Here is a 14,629-nt window from a genome sequence, read left to right on the forward strand (position 1 = left end):
CCTCCTCAGTCCACCCGGCTATCAGTCTCCAATTACCTTTTTCATTCTGTCTGCATTTCATGTTCAAGCCTATTCTCCTCAATGTCGTCTCCTCTTCTCCATACATCCTTCCTTCCATCCATCCTTTATGTGGGAGTGTTTGTGTTCTAGTGATTTTATTCTGCATGACAAGGCATTAATCAGGCCGATAAGTTATTAAGCCTGATGAATGGAACTCTGTGGCCTGCGTGCTGTCAACATGGTTTCTAGCTTGTCTGTGGCATGTACAAAGTGTGTGTTTATATCTGACCTTGAGAAAAGAACACCTGTGGGCGGGATTTGATGGATATCCTGTCCCTGATATTCCTCTATGCCCCTCCTCCATCCCTCTAACCATCTTTACCTCTCTCCCTCTCTCTCCCTCTCTTTCTCCCTCTCTCTCCCTCTCTCTCTCTCTTTCTCCCTCTCTCTCCCTCTTTCTCCCTCTCTCTCCCTCTCTCTCCCTCTCTCTCCCTCTTTCTCCCTCTCTCTCCCTCTTTCTCCATCCTCACCTCCTTGGCCTCTCTTTCCTGAATTGTTGCTATCTCACACACACACACACACACACACACACACACACACACACACACACACACACACACACACACACACACACACACACACACACACACAAGCACACACACGCACACACACACACTTCTACCTGGCTATACTCCCAACATAGTTCCAGGGTTGTCTTCCCCATCTCCTGTCCTGTCCCACCACCGCTCTCTCTCTCCTTGCAAAGCTTTCGTCAACATGTTTCGTTTAACATGTTTTTGGTTACTACATGATTTCATATGTGTTATTTCATCGTTTTGATGTCTTCACTATTATTCTACAATGTAGACAATAGTCCAAATAAAGAAACCCTTGAATAAGTCGGTGTGTCCACACTGTTGACTGGGACTGTATGTCTCTCTCTCTCATTGCCGGTAATTAGCCAGTTAGTCTGGCAATTATACACTTTATTCTCCCTATTCTGTGTTTATGTTTCTGCCTTACATGTTCTATATCTGGCTATTGGCTGGACTTTGTTTCCTATTTTTACCTTTAGATGACAATTATGGACTTTGTCTTTACTGCTGGCTATGGACTGGGGCTCTGTGTCTGGACACATCCCTTAGAGGACCATCAGCTAAACGTTATGGGATTATGCAGATTTAAAGAGACATGCGTAACACAACCTACATACGACCTGGATGTTGACTGTTGAAATTTGGTCTTGAACCACCATAATGTAAAGCAGTGCTTTAGGCTACTGCTCTAATATCAGACTGTATTGGTGTCAGAATCACACAGGATCACATTTCATCTACATCACCAGGATGTGATCAGACTGTATTGGTGTCAGAATCACACAGGATCATATTTCATCTACATAACCAGGATGTGATCAGACTGTATTAGTGTCAGAATCACACAGGATCACATTGCATCTACATAATCAGGATGTGATCAGACTGTATTAGTGTCAGAATCACACAGGATCATATTTCATCTACATAATCAGGATGTGATCAGACTGTATTAGTGTCAGAATCACACAGGATCATATTTCATCTACATAATCAGGATGTGATCAGACTGTATTAGTGTCAGAATCACACAGGATCATATTTCATCTACATAATCAGGATGTGATCAGACTGTATTAGTGTCAGAATCACACAGGATCATATTTCATCTACATAATCAGGATGTGATCAGACTGTATTAGTGTCAGAATCACACAGGATCATATTTCATCTACATAATCAGGATGTGATCAGACTGTATTAGTGTCAGAATCACACAGGATCATATTTCATCTACATAATCAGGATGTGATCAGACTGTATTAGTGTCAGAATCACACAGGATCATATTTAATTAATGTAATACATGTAATGCTGTTGATTAAAGCTGGAGGGGGAATAACCCTTTGACAGGCAATGTAGTGTTTTTTACTGGGAATCACTACTCCGAGCTTTACTGTGTGTGTGTGTGTGTGTGTGTGTGTGTGTGTGTGTGTGTGTGTGTGTGTGTGTGTGTGTGAGAGAGAGAGAGAGAGAGAGAGAGAGAGAGAGAGAGACAGAGATTAGGTGTTGTCTGGTTCACCTGTTGCTTGCTCGAGATAGTATTTTACACATTTTATCTTGCTGTTTTGACATTTTCCTCCGTGTGTGTGTGTGTGTGTATGAGAGAGAGAGAGAGAGAGAGAGAGAGAGAGACAGAGATTATCCTGTGTAGCCTCTGGGGGATTAGGATTGGTTGTGCCTGTGATAATGAGGGAGAGACTGGCGAGGCCCTCAAGTCATTTCTCCTCTCATGATATGTCCTTCAAGTTGCTCTCTACACCGGCTGTGAAGTAGATAATAAACAAAGGTGAAAATAAACAACAGAAGAAAAAAATGGGGAACTCACAAAAGTTCCAAAAGAATTAAGACATTTCAAATGCCATATTATTTCTATATACGTTCTTGTAATGATGCGCAAATAGGGAAAATAAATAAACATAAATATGGGTTTTATTTACATCCCTCCCGTCTATCTCTCCTCTCTATCTCTCCTCTCTCTCCATCTCTCTCTCCTCTCTATCTCTCCTCCCTCTCTCCATCTCTCCTCTCTCTCTCTCTCTCTCTCTCTTCTCTCTCTCTCTCTCTCTCTCTCCATCTCTCCTATCTCTCTCTATCTCTCCTATCTCTCTCTCTCTCTCTCTCGCTCTCTCTCTCTCTCTCTCTCTCTCTCCTCTCTCTCCTATCTCCCTCTCTCTATCTCTCCTATCTCTCTCTCTCTATCTCTCCTATCTCTCTCTCCTCTCTATCTCTCCTCTCTCTCCATCTCTCCATCTCTCTCTCTCTCTCTCTCTCTCTCTCTCTCCTCTCTATCTACCCTCCCTCTCTCCATCTCTCTCCCCTCTCTCTCTCTCCATCTCACCATCTCTCCTCTCTCTATCGCTCTGTCTCTCTCTTTGTAGTGCACTACTATTGACTAGGGCCAGTAGGGCTGAGAGCACTGACAGTTCTTTCTGTCATCAGCAGAACATCATCGTTCTCTGTGTTCGTTCTCTATTGTTTTAAAATAGCCTTTACTAGACCCATTTCCTGAAAATACTTTCTCTTCCTCCCCAGATATCTGCTTTCTACCTTGTAAAATGTACTTTACTGGTACTACTTAGATGACTCATATAAATGGCCCCTCTTTTTCATTCATTCTGGCATGTTTCTCCCCCTCTCTCTCATTTGCTCTAGGTGACTGAAGACGAGTCTGACTGTCACACCCTTCCAGGAGGCCTCCAAACCTTCCTTGTCCCCGTCTCTCTACCCCCCTTCCTCCCCCTCTCCCGGGCATGGATCTAAAGGACCGTCGGGGGCAGCAGCACCAGCAGCACTCTCTGACCAGGGCTCGTTATGGTAAAGACCCCCAATACACCACCTCTTCCCTGGACACGGAGGAGTGCCGCGTGACCACTCAGAAGTCCTACAGCTCCAGTGAGACGCTCAAGGCCTTCGACCACCACGACCAAAGGCTGGTCTATGGGGGCTGCACTGTAGCTGATCTGGTGCACCACAAGGCAGATGAGTACAACAGGCAAGGTGGGTGTCTGGAGTGGGCCTCCATGGATTGATGGATGGCTAAGGTTACTCTCCATATACCGAACATGCATAGGGAGGTATTATGTAGTATATTTGGTAGCTTGACTGTATATATGCCCTTGGTTTGATCTAGATATACAGAATTGTCTTAGCTCCTACCTTCTCTCTTATCTCCACTTTCACCTCACATACAAACACCATCATACCCACTCTCACTCATTCACACTCTCAATTGTCTTCATTAGGTCTCATTAGGTCCCATTAGGTCTCGTATGGTCTCATACAGTCTCATACGGTCTCATACGGTCTCATATGTTCTCATACGTTCTCATATGGTCTCACACGGTCTCATACGGTCTCATACATTCTCATACATTCTCATACTGTCTCATACGGTCTCACACGGTCTCATACGTTCTCATACGCTCTCATACGGTCTCATACGGTCTCACACGGTCTCATACGTTCTCATACGTTCTCATACGGTCTCATACGGTCTCACACGGTCTCATACGTTCTCATACGGTCTCGTACGGACCATATTATCTCCCAAGAGAATTGGGAGATAATCTGCTGCTACTCTAACATCCGGGATGCATACAAGGCCCTCCCGTCGGCAAATCTGACCATGACTCCATTTTGCTCCTCCCTTCCTATGGGTCCTCCTCCCTTCCTATAGCTCCTATAGAAACTCAAACAGGATGTACTTGTGACAAGGACAATTCAACGCTGCTCTGACCAATCGGAATCCTCGCTTTATGTTCCCGGTAGCCTCAGAGAATAATAACAATTTATACACTGACTCGGTGAGTGAGTTTATATGGAAGTGCTTATGAGAGGTTGTACCAACCATGGCTATTAAAACCGTGTCCCCACATGCTTCAAGATGTCCACAATTGTTCCTGTACCCAAGAAGACAAAGGTAACTGAACTAAATGACTATCACCCCGTAGCACTCACTTCTGTCATCATGAAGTGCTTTGAGAGACTAGTCAAGGACCAGATCACCTCCACCTTACCGGCCACCCTAGACCCGCTTCAACTTGGGTACCGCCCCAACAGGTCCACAGACGATGCGATCGCCATCACACTGCACGCTGCCCTATCCCACCTGGAGAGGAGAAATACCTATGTAAGGAATGACTGCAGCTCAGCATTCAACACCATAGTACACTCCAAGCTCGTCATTAATCTTGAAGCCCTGGGTCTCAACCCCGCCCTGTGAAATTGGGTCCTGGACTTTCTGACGGGCCGCCCCCAGGTGGTGAAGGTAGGAAACAACATCTTCACTAAGCTGATCCTCAACACTGAGGTCCCACAAGAGTGCGTGCTCAGCCCCCTCCTGTACTCCTTGTTCACCCATGACTGCGTGGCCATGCACGCCTCCAACTCAATCATCAAGTTTGCAGACGACACAATAGTAGCAGGCTTGATTACCAACAATGACGAGACAGCCTACAGGGAGGAGGTGAGGGCACTCAGAGTGTGCTGTCAGGAAAACAACCTCTCACTCAATGTCAACAAAACAAAGGAGATGATCGTGGACTTCAGGAAACAGCAGAGGGAGCACCCCCCCCATCCACATCGAAGGGACAGCAGTGGAAAAGGTGGAAAGTTCCTCGGCGTACACATCACGGACAAACTGAAATGGTCCACCCGCACAGACAGTGTGGTGAAGAAGGTGCAACAGCGCCTCTTCAACCTCAGGAGGCTGAAGAAATGTGGCTTGTCACCTAAAACCCTCACAAACTGTCACAGATGTACAATTGAGAGCATCCTGTCGGGCTGCATCAATGCCTGGTACGGCAACTGCACCGCCCGTAACTGCAGGGCTCTTCAGAGGGTAGTGAGGTCTGCACAACGCATCACCGGGGGCAAACTACCTTCCCACCAGGACACCTACAACACCCAATGTCACAGGAAGGCAAAGAGATCATCAAGGACAATAACCACCTGAACCACTGCCCATTCGTCCCGCTACCATCCAGAAGGCAAGGTCAGTACAGATGCTTCAAAGCTGGGACCGAGAGACTAGAAAAACATCTTCTGTCACAAGACCATCATACTGTTAAACAGCCATCACTAACACAGTGAGGCTGCTGCCTACATACAGACTATAAGTCATTGGCCACTTTAATAAATGTATCACTAGTCACTTTAATAATGCCACTCTAACAATGTTTACAAATCCTAAATTACTCATATGAATATACTGTATTTTATACCATCTACTGCATCTCGTCTATGCCGGTCAGTCATTGCTCATCCATATATTATATGTACATATTCTTATTCCATTCCTTTACTTAGATTTGTGAGTATTAGGTAGTTGTTGGGAAATTGTTAGATTACTTCGATCTAGAAGCTCAAGCATTTTGCTACGCTCACAATAACATCTGCTAACCATGTGTTTGTAACCAATAAAATTTGATTTGATTTGATAAGGTCTCCCTAAATTGTGAACTGAACATAATTGTATACGTACCTAGAACCTAGAAGAACAGGAAGATGTCTGTTTTTAGACAAATTCTCACTGATTCTGTCAGTGCTACTATGGTACAACTAGATGTTGAATCTCTGGGACCCTACCTCAGACAGAGAAAGAGGGAGGGAGGGAAGAAGGGAGAGAGACAGAGAATGATGGAATGGAGTCAAATGGACTCTGTGTCTATAACATCTGAGTCTATGACCGTCTGAGTCTATGACCATCTGAGTCTATGACCATCTGAGTTTAGACCATCTGAGTCTACTCAGACCATCTGAGTCTACGACCATCTGAGTCTATGACCATCTGAGTGATCAGAACGTGATAGTTAGCACTCAGTTTCGATAGCGGTCACTTTCGTTTTGTTATTTTGTTTGTTTGTTTGTACTTGTTTTTTCGCCATTCAATACAAGTATTTATTCACACCCCGCTGCGCTTTGGTCTCCTCACTATGACGATCGTGACAGAATAACCCACCTACAATGGACCAAGCAGAATGGTAACGGCCAGCAGCAGCAGAGGCAAAGAACGCAGGACTCATGGACTTGGGAGTAGATTCTAGACTGCGAAGGACCCTGGGCAGAGCCAGGGGAATATTGCCGCCCCAAAGCAGAGCTGGAGGCAGCGAAAGCAGAGAGGCCATATGAGGAGGCAGCACGGCAGCGCGGCTGGAAGCCCGAGAGGCACCCCCAAATATTTCTTGGGGGGGCGGAACAGGGAGAGTGTGGCAGAGTCAGGAGTCAGACCTGAGCCAACTCCCCCTGCTTACCGTAAGGAGCCAAGGATGGAACCAGAGCCGGTCAGGGCGGAATTGGAGGTGAGCGAAGCAGAGGCAGTGAAGGAGTTAATGGGGAGATTGGAGAAGAGAGTTATGCGGGAGGTGCTGTGTTGGCACAACATCCGCCCGACGGACGCATGTCGGGGATTTGATGTTACCTGGGTCAGCTCGCCATACTCGTCCTGAGGTGCGTGCTAGCCGTCTGGTGAAGCCTGTGCCAGTCCCACGCACCAGGCCTCCTGTGCGCCTCCCTAGCCCTGCACATCCTGTGCCAGCTCGGCGTTACAGTTCTTCGAGCCATGCTTACCGTGGCGGCCGTTGTACTGGTAAGGCACCGTGTTATGCGGTGGAGCGCACTGTGTCCCCAGTACGTGTGCTTAGCCTGGTGCGCTACATCCCAGCTCCCCGCATCTGCCGGGCTAGGGTGAGGGTCCAGCCAGGGCGGATGGTGCCAGCCCTGCTCTCAAGATCTCCAGTACGCCTTCACGATCTGGTCTATCCGGTGCCACCTCCATGCACCAGCCCTCTGGTGGCAGCCCCCCGCACCAGTCTCTCCGTCTCATCCCTACAGGTGCTCCCGCCTGTCCAGCGCTGCCAGAGCCTTCCTCCTGCCCAGCGCTGCCAGAGTCTCCCGTCTGTCCTGAGGCGCCAGAGTCTCCCGTCTGTCCTGAGCCGCCAGAGTCCCCCATCTGTCCTGAGCCGCCAGAGTCTCCCATCTGTCCTGAGCCGCCAGAGTCTCCCGTCTGTCCTGAGCCGCCAGAGTCTCCCGTCTGTCCTGAGCCGCCAGCCAGGAGCCGTTGGCCAGAGCCGTCGGCCAGCCGGGAGCTTCCAGAGCCGTCGGCCAGCCAGGAGCTTCCAGAGCCGCCAGCCAGCCAGGAGCTTCCAGAGCCATCAGTCAGCCAGGAGCTGCCAGAGCCGCCAGTCAGCCAGGAGCTGCCAGAGCCGTCAGCCAGCCAGGAGCTGCCAGAGCCGTCAGCCAGCCAGGAGCTGCCATAGCCGTCAGCCAGCCAGCCAGCCAGGAGCCGTTGGCCAGAGCCGTCGGCCAGCCGGGAGCTTCCAGAGCCGTCGGCCAGCCAGGAGCTTCCAGAGCCGCCAGCCAGCCAGGAGCTTCCAGAGCCGCCAGCCAGCCAGGAGCTTCCAGAGCCGTCAGTCAGCCAGGAGCTGCCAGAGCCGCCAGTCAGCCAGGAGCTGCCAGAGCCGTCAGCCAGCCAGGAGCTGCCAGAGCCGTCAGCCAGCCAGGAGCTGCCATAGCCGTCAGCCAGCCAGCCAGCCAGGAGCCGTTGGCCAGAGCCGTCGGCCAGCCGGGAGCTTCCAGAGCCGTCGGCCAGCCAGGAGCTTCCAGAGCCGCCAGCCAGCCAGGAGCTTCCAGAGCTGTCAGTCAGCCAGGAGCTGCCAGAGCCGCCAGTCAGCCAGGAGCTGCCAGAGCCGTCAGCCAGCCGGGAGCTGCCAGAGCCGTTAGCCAGCCAGGAGCTGCCAGAGCCGTCAGCCAGCCAGGAGCTGCCAGAGCCGTCAGCCAGCCAGGCGCTGCCATAGCCGTCAGCCAGCCAGGAGCTGCCAGAACCGTCAGCCAGCCAGGACCTGCCAGAGCCGTCAGCCAGCCTGGAGCTGCCAGAGCCGTCAATCAGTCCGGAGCTGTCCCTTAGTCCGGAGCTGCCCCTCAGTCCAGAGGCGCTCCTCAGTCCAGTGGGGCCTTTAATTAGGGTCTTAGGCCCAAGGTCGGAGGCGAGGGGCCCTTGAAGAGGGAAATTACTATGGTGGAGTGGGGGTCCACGTCCCACGCCAGAGCCGCCACAGCGGCCAGATAACCCTCCCCTATAGGTTTAGGTTTTGCGGCCGGAGTCCGCACCTTGGGGGGGGGGGGTCACACTCTGACCATGATTTGCATAGTTTTTTATGCATATGTTTTGTTTGGTGAGGGTGCTATATGAGTGGGCATTGTATGTTGTATGTCTAGTTTGTCTATTTCTATGTGTTTTGGCCTGATATGGTTCTCAATCAGTGGCAGGTGTTTGTCATTATCTCTTAGTTAGTAAATAAATGATTTAAGACAATTGATGTATGGATGACTCATAGTGAAGACTGGGTTCGTGCAGATAACCAACAATTTACCATGTTTGGAATGAGACTAATGTGAGGTAAAGTACATAAAGTACATAATTTATTCATTCGAAGACTAATTGATCAGATATAAAATATCTGAAAGGTTATATTAGGAAATTATAACTTTGTATTCTGAATACTTTCCTTGATGCCCCGACTTCCTAGTTAATTACAGTTACATGATTAATCCGTTTGATCACGTAATACTAATTACAGAGAATCTTTGATAAAAACTAAGTCTTCAATTTAATGATAGTAAAGACACGACACCATCTGAGTCCATGACTATCTGAGTCTAGACCATCTGAGTCTACGACCATCTGAGTCTATGACCATCTGAGTCTAGACCATCTGAGTCTATGACCATCTGAGTCTAGGCCATCTGACTCTATGACCATCTGAGTCTACTCAGACCATCTGAGTCTATGATCATCTGAGTCTAGACCATCTGAGTCTAGGCCATTGGTCATTTCTAGCTCTGTTTCCATAGCTCAGACAGAGAAAGCAGAGAGTGAGGGAGATAGGGAGGCCGAGTGGGAGAAAGACAGAGACTGGGAAGAGACAGAGACTGGGAAGAGACAGCTGGGAAGAGACAGACTGGGAAGAGACAGAGACTGGGAAGAGACAGAGACTGGGAAGAGACGGAGACTGGGAAGAGACCGCTGGGAAGAGACAGCTGGGAAGAGACAGCTGGGAAGAGACAGCTGGGAAGAGACAGACTGGGAAGAGACAGCTGGGAAGAGACAGCTGGGAAGAGACCGCTGGGAAGAGACAGACTGGGAAGAGACAGACTGGGAAGAGACAGCTGGGAAGAGACAGACTGGGAAGAGACAGCTGGGAAGAGACAGACTGGGAAGAGACAGCTGGGAAGAGACAGCTGGGAAGAGACAGAGACTGGGAAGAGACAGACTGGGAAGAGACAGCTGGGAAGAGACAGCTGGGAAGAGACAGACTGGGAAGAGACAGATGGGAAGAGACAGCTGGGAAGAGACAGAGACTGGGAAGAGACAGACTGGGAAGAGACAGCTGGGAAGAGACAGACTGGGGAAGAGACAGCTGGGAAGAGTCAGAGACTGGGAAGAGACAGACTGGGAAGAGACGGAGACTGGGAAGAGTCAGAGACTGGGAAGAGTCAAAGACTGGGAAGAGACAGAGACTGGGAAGAGTCAGAGACTGGGAAGAGATGGAGACTGGGAAGAGATGGAGACTGGGAAGAGATGGAGACTGGGAAGAGATGGTACTGGGAAGAGTCAGAGACTGGAAAGAGACAGAGACTGGGAAGAGTCAGAGACTGGAAGAGATGGAGACTGGGAAGAGTCAGAGACTGGGAAGAGACAGAGACTGGGAAGAGTCAGAGACTGGGAAGAGACAGAGACTGGGGAAGAGACAGACTGGGAAGAGACAGAGACTGGGAAGAGACAGCTGGGAAGAGATGGAGACTGGGAAGAGACAGCTGGGAAGAGACAGCTGGGAAGAGACAGACTGGGAAGAGACTGAGACTGGGAAGAGACAGAGACTGGGAAGAGACAGACTGGGAAGAGACAGCTGGGAAGAGACAGACTGGGAAGAGACAGATGGAAAGAGACAGCTGGGAAGAGACAGAGACTGGGAAGAGACAGACTGGGAAGAGACAGCTGGGAAGAGACAGACTGGGAAGAGACAGCTGGGAAGAGTCAGAGACTGGGAAGAGACAGACTGGGAAGAGACGGAGACTGGGAAGAGTCAGAGACTGGGAAGAGTCAAAGACTGGGAAGAGACAGAGACTGGGAAGAGTCAGAGACTGGGAAGAGATGGAGACTGGAAGAGATGGAGACTGGGAAGAGATGGAGACTGGGAAGAGATGGATACTGGGAAGAGTCAGAGACTGGGAAGAGACAGAGACTGGGAAGAGTCAGAGACTGGGAAGAGATGGAGACTGGGAAGAGTCAGAGACTGGGAAGAGACAGAGACTGGGAAGAGTCAGAGACTGGGAAGAGACAGAGACTGGGAAGAGACAGACTGGGAAGAGAACAGAGACTGGGAAGAGACAGCTGGGAAGAGACTGAGACTGGGAAAGAGACAGAGACTGGGAAGAGACAGACTGGGAAGAGACAGCTGGGAAGAAGACAGACTGGGAAGAGACAGCTGGGAAGAGTCAGAGACTGGGAAGAGACAGCTGGGAAGAGACAGAGACTGGGAAGAGTCAGAGACTGGGAAGAGTCAACGACTGGGAAGAGACACTGACTGGGAAGAGATGGAGACTGGGAAGAGATGGAGACTGGGAAGAGATGGATACTGGGAAGAGTCAGAGACTGGGAAGAGACAGAGACTGGGGAGGAGTCAGAGACTGGGAAGAGATGGAGACTGGGAAGAGTCAGAGACTGGGAAGAGACAGAGACTGGGAAGAGTCAGAGACTGGGAAGAGATGGAGACTGGGAAGAGATGGAGACTGGGAAGAGTCAGTGACTGGGAAGAGATGGAGACTGGGAAGAGACAGAGACTGGGAAGAGACAGCTGGGAAGAGACAGAGACTGGGAAGAGACAGCTGGGAAGAGACAGACTGGGAAGAGACAGAGACTGGGAAGAGACAGCTGGGAAGAGACAGAGACTGGGAAGAGACAGCTGGGAAGAGACAGACTGGGAAGAGACAGAGACTGGGAAGAGACAGACTGGGAAGAGACAGAGACTGGGAAGAGACAGCTGGGAAGAGACAGACTGGGAAGAGACAGAGACTGGGAAGAGACAGACTGGGAAGAGACAGCTGGAAGAGACAGACTGGGAAGAGACTGAGACTGGGAAGAGACAGAGACTGGGAGAGACAGAGACTGGGAAGAGACAGACTGGGAAGAGACAGCTGGGAAGAGATGGAGACTGGGAAGAGACAGAGACTGGGAAGAGACAGAGACTGGGAAGAGACAGCTGGGAAGAGACAGAGACTGGGAAGAGACTGAGACTGGGAAGAGACAGCTGGGAAGAGACAGCTGGGAAGAGACAGACTGGGAAGAGACAGCTGGGAAGAGACAGACTGGGAAGAGACAGACTGGGAAGAGATGGAGACTGGGAAGAGATGGATACTGGGAAGAGTCAGAGACTGGGAAGAGACAGAGACTGGGAGGAGTCAGAGACTGGAAGAGATGGAGACTGGGAAGAGTCAGAGACTGGGAAGAGACAGAGACTGGGAAGAGTCAGAGACTGGGAAGAGATGGAGACTGGGAAGAGTCAGAGACTGGAAGAGACAGAGACTGGGAAGAGTCAGAGACTGGGAAGAGATGGAGACTGGGAAGAGATGGAGACTGGGAAGAGTCAGTGACTGGGAGAGATGGAGACTGGGAAGAGACAGAGACTGGGAAGAGACAGCTGGGAAGAGACAGAGACTGGGAAGAGACAGCTGGAAGAGACAGACTGGGAAGAGACAGAGACTGGGAAGAGACAGCTGGGAAGAGACAGAGACTGGGAAGAGACAGCTGGGAAGAGACAGACTGGGAAGAGACAGAGACTGGGAAGAGACAGACTGGGAAGAGACAGAGACTGGGAAGAGACAGCTGGGAAGAGACAGACTGGGAAGAGACAGAGACTGGGAAGAGACAGACTGGGAAGAGACAGAGACTGGGAAGAGACAGCTGGGAAGAGACAGACTGGGAAGAGACAGAGACTGGGAAGAGACAGACTGGGAAGAGACAGCTGGAAGAGACAGACTGGGAAGAGACTGAGACTGGGAAGAGACAGAGACTGGGAAGAGACAGAGACTGGGAAGAGACAGACTGGGAAGAGACAGCTGGGAAGAGATGGAGATGGGAAGAGACAGAGACTGGGAAGAGACAGAGACTGGAAGAGACAGCTGGAAGAGACAGAGACTTGGGAAGAGACTGAGACTGGGAAGAGACAGCTGGGACGCGGACAGCTGGGAAGAGACAGACTGGGAAGAGACAGCTGGGAAGAGACAGACTGGGAAGAGACAGACTGGGAGAGACAGACTGGGAAGAGACAGCTGGAAGAGACAGACTGGGAGAGACAGACTGGGAAGAGACAGCTGGGAAGAGACGGACTGGGAAGAGACAGACTGGGAAGAGACAGACTGGGAAGAGACAGCTGGGAAGAGACAGACTGGAAGAGACAGCTGGGAAAGAGACAGCTGGGAATAGACAGACTGGGAAGAGACAGAGACTGGGAAGAGACAGGACTGGGAATGATACAGCTAGAAGAGAAGCTGGAAGAACAGCTGGGAAGATAGACAGCTGGGAAGAGACAGACTGGGAAGAGACAGCTGGGAAGAGACCAGACTGGGAAGAGACAGCTGGGAAGAGACAGACTGGGAAGAGACAGACTGGGAAAGAGACAGCTGGGAAGAGACAGACTGGGAAGAGACAGACTGGGAAGAGACAGACTGGGAAGAGAAGCTGGGAAGAGACAAGACTGGGAAGAGACAGACTGGGAAGAGACAGAGACTGGGAAGAGACAGGACTGGGAAGAGACAGCTGGAAGAGACAGCTGGGAAGAGACGCTGGGAAGAGACAGACTGGGAAGAGACAGCTGGGAAGAGACAGACTGGGAAGAGACAGCTGGGAAGAGACAGACTGGGAAGAGACAGACTGGGAAAGAGACAGCTGGGAAGAGACAGACTGGGGAAGAGACAGACTGGGAAGAGACAGACTGGGAAGAGACAGCTGGGAAGAGACAGACTGGGAAGAGACAGCTGGGAAGAGACCAGCTGGGAAGAGACAGACTGGGAAGAGACAGGACTGGGAAGAGACAGACTGGAGAGACAGATGGAAGAGACAGAGACTGGGCTGGGAAGAGACAGCTGGGAAGAGACAGCTGGGAAGAGACAGCTGGGAAGAGACAGCTGGGAAGAGACAGCTGGAAGAGACAGACTGGGAAGAGACAGCTGGGAAGAGACAGAAAGGGAGCTCTGAGTCTATACCATTGATCTGCACTAAGCTCTGTTTCCCTAGCTCAGACAATGAGAGATGGAGGGAGGAAGGGAGGGAGAGAGAGACTACAGAAGAGGGATAGATAGATGGAATCGATCTGCACTAAGCTTTGTTTTCCTTGTCTTATAAGCAACGAGAGGGAGAGTTGAGAGGGAGGAAGACAGTGTGGGAGGGAGAAGGGAGACAGCAATACTATGGACCACTGGGTGATTTGACTGGTCGATACCTCCTCCCTCTCAGCCTATCACATCTCTCCGTCAACAGATGCATCGTGGGTAGTGTGACCTCTGGAGCCCAACAGTGTTGCTGCACCATATGCACTGTCACACCACGAGAGAGGGAGAGGGAGAGGGAGAGGGAGAGGGAGAGGAGAGGGAGAGGGAGAGGGAGAGGGAGAGGGAGAGGGAGAGGGAGAGGGAGAGGGAGAGGGAGAGGGAGAGGGAGAGAATAAATCAAAACTTTTCAGTCATGCACACAGAGACCACAGCATGGTACAATAGGAAGCCAACTTACACTTTCCATGACATAGACTGACCAGGTGAATCCTGGTGAAAGCTATAATCCCTTATTGATGTCACTTGTTAAATCCACTTCAATCAGTGTAGATGATTAAATAAGGATTGTGTGTGTGCCATTCAGAGGATGAATGGGCAAGACAAGTATTTAAGTGCTTTTGACCGGGGTATGGTAGTTGGTGCCAGGCTCACTGAAGATATAATGATGTTATTTTTACGCCAACAGAAAAGATCACACTGCTCTC

The 14,629-nt window shown here is 50.4% G+C and overlaps 1 pseudogene; it reads left to right on the forward strand.

The window, feature by feature from the left end:
- The first annotated feature begins 3,349 nt into the window (after positions 1–3,349).
- LOC109910198 (teneurin-2-like) overlaps positions 3,350–14,629 on the forward strand; it is a 331,746-nt pseudogene continuing 320,466 nt past the window's right edge.

The sequence above is a fragment of the Oncorhynchus kisutch genome, linkage group LG19, assembly GCF_002021735.2.
Source record: "Oncorhynchus kisutch isolate 150728-3 linkage group LG19, Okis_V2, whole genome shotgun sequence".
NCBI classification, from domain to species: Eukaryota; Metazoa; Chordata; class Actinopteri; order Salmoniformes; family Salmonidae; genus Oncorhynchus; species Oncorhynchus kisutch.